This window comes from Mustela erminea, chromosome 3 (assembly GCF_009829155.1).
Source record: "Mustela erminea isolate mMusErm1 chromosome 3, mMusErm1.Pri, whole genome shotgun sequence".
Lineage (NCBI taxonomy): Eukaryota > Metazoa > Chordata > Mammalia > Carnivora > Mustelidae > Mustela > Mustela erminea.
Genome location: NC_045616.1, coordinates 145,749,848 through 145,752,803, shown reverse-complemented (window position 1 = coordinate 145,752,803; position 2,956 = coordinate 145,749,848).

Here is a 2,956-nt window from a genome sequence, read left to right as displayed (position 1 = left end):
AATATTTTGCAATCCATTCTGGAATTCCCTTAATGTTCCAAGTTTTTTTTTTCTTTTTTTAAGTTGGTGTACATTAAGATTCACTCTTTGTACTATGAAATGTTTTGAAAAAGGAAATGTTAAGTATCCACATTTATAGTATCATATAGAATAGCTTTACCACCATTAAAATAGATACCATGTTCATTTATTCCATCCTTTCTTCTTTCTTGACCTAACCTCTACTTATCACTGATCTTTCTACCATCTTTGTACTTTGCCCTTTCCAGAATGTCACATGATTGAAAACAGAGCATGTGTCCTTTTTAGACAGACATCTTTAATTCATACAAATTACCTAATTAACATGCATTTAAGATTTAGCTGTGCCATTTTTGTGGCTTGATAGATTTTTTAAAAAAATTGTGGTTACATAAATCCAATATAAACTCATTTTAACCATTTATAAGCATATAATTCAGAAGCATTTACAATGTTGCTTAACCATGATATCTGTTTGTTTCCCTCCATCAATCATCATGTTTTTGCAATATTTCAAATTCTCCAGGAGAGGTAACCTGACCACCTTATTTAATATGGCATCCTACATCAAATCTTGTACACCAAAAACCTCTTTTAAAACATCACTTTTTCTTCTGTATTTAACATTCTAAACATTCTACACATGACACAATTTTTGTTTTTGTTTTTGTTTGTTGTTCATTTTGGTTGTCTCTTGCTAAATGAGCACTCCATGAAGGCAAGGGCTGTGGTTTGGAAATAAATGCAAGATCTTAGAGCACCCTGTACATAGTAAACATTCAACGTATATGTGTGTTTTAGTAAATAATGGAAATAACAAATAAAGGGATCTATATGTAAATCAGTAGGACATTGACAAAGAGATTTATTTTAGGTATGTTTTGGCTGAGAGTTGTCATCAAAGCTGAGGACAATTAGATATCACCTTGTTCAGTCTTTTTTTTTCCATAATAAAGAAAACTGTGTTTATTGCATTCTATTTTTGTTTTTTATGTTCAGTTAGCCACTGCATAGTACACCACTGGCTTTTGATATAGTGTTCAAGGCTTTATTAGTTATGTATAACACCCAGTACTCATCATAACATGTGCCCTCCTACTGAGTGTGGTATATAAACAATGAGTTTTGGAACACTGTAAAGAAATAAGATAAAACAAAACAAAACAACAACACGTGCTCTCCTTTATGCCCATCACCCTGTTACCCCATCTCCCTCCACTCCCCTCTGAAAACCTCAGTTTTTTTCTAGGTGCCCATAGTCTCTCATGGTTCATCTCCCTCTCTGATTTCTCCTCCTTCAGATTGCCTCCCTTCCCCTATGGTCCTCTGTGCCATTGATTATGTTCCATATATGACTGAAGCCATATGATGATTGTCTTTCTCTGCTTGACTTACTTCACTTAGCACAATACCCTCCAGTTCCATCCATGTTGATGCAAATGGTGGATATTCACCTTTCCTGGTAGCTGAATAATATTCTCTGCTATATATGTACCACATCTTCTTTATCCATTTGTCAGTTGAAGGGCATCTCATCTCCTTCCACAGTTTCACTATTATGGACATTGCTGCTATGAACATTGGTGTGCATATGCCCCTTCTTTTCACTACATCTGTATCTTTGGGGTAAATATCTAGTAATGCAATTTTTACATCATAGACTAGCTCTATTTTTTTTATTTTGAGGAACCTACATACTGTTTTCCAGAGTGGCTATATCAGCTTGCATTCCCACAAACAGTGTAAGAGGGTTCCCTTTTCTCCACATGCTCGCCAACATTTGTTGTTTCCTGTTTTGTTAATCTTTGCAATTTTAAATGGTGTAAGGTGGTATGTTATTGTGGTTTTGATTTGTATTTCCCTGACGGCTAGTGATGTTGAGCATTTTTTTATGTGCCTGTTAGTCATTTGTATGTCTTTGGAGAAATGTCTGTTCATGTCCTCTGCCTATTTTATGTCAGGATAATTTGGTTTTTTTATGTGTTGAGTTTGAGAAGTTCTTTTATAGATCTTGGATATCAGCCCTTTATCTGTAATGACATTTGCAAATATCTTCTCCTTTTCTATTGGGTGCCTCTTAGTTATGTTGGCTATCTCCTTTGCTGTGCAGAAGCTTTTTATATTGATGAAGTCCCAAGAATCCATTGTTGTTTTTGTTTCCCTTGTTTTTGGAGATGTGCCTTGAAAGAAGTTGTGATCAATGTTAAAGAGGTTACTGCCTATGTTCTTCTCTAGAGTTTTGGTGGATTCCTGCCTCACATTGAGCTCCTTCATCCATTTTGAGTTTATCTTTGCATTTGGTGTAAGGGAATGGTCCAGTTTCATTCTTCTGCATGTAACTGTCCAATTTTCCCAGCACCATTTAATTCTTCCATGGGGTGAATTTTTGTAGCCAGTAGCCTTAAAGCCATGGGGAAAGATGACTGGAAGCCAGTCTGGCTATCTTTCATAATTCTATAAAGCACCCCATAACCTAATTTTATAACTCTCCCTCAGAATTTTAAATCTCAGAATTTTTGTAATTTCTTTGAGATGGAATCTTCTAACTCATGTCCTGGGGCACCTGGGTGGCTCAGTTGGTTAATTGTCCAACTCTTGGTTTCTGCTCTGGTCATGATCTCAGGGACTGTGAGAATGAGCCCTGAGTTGGGCTCTGCACTCAGTACAAAGTTTGTGTGGGATTCTTTCTCACCCTCTGCCCCTCTCCCTGCTTACATGCAGACATTCTCTCTCTCTAAAATAAATAAACAAATCTTTAAAAATATATTATGTCCTAAATTTGTTTGGGATTGAGAGTTCTTATGTTTAATTATATTATTATTAGTCAGTTTCTACTATTTTTCTCTATTTCCAAGAAACTTCTCAAATATTTTGTCTACTTATAGAACACTTGTCATTTCCCTATTTTCTTATGTATTTATTTGGTTTTCTTTTT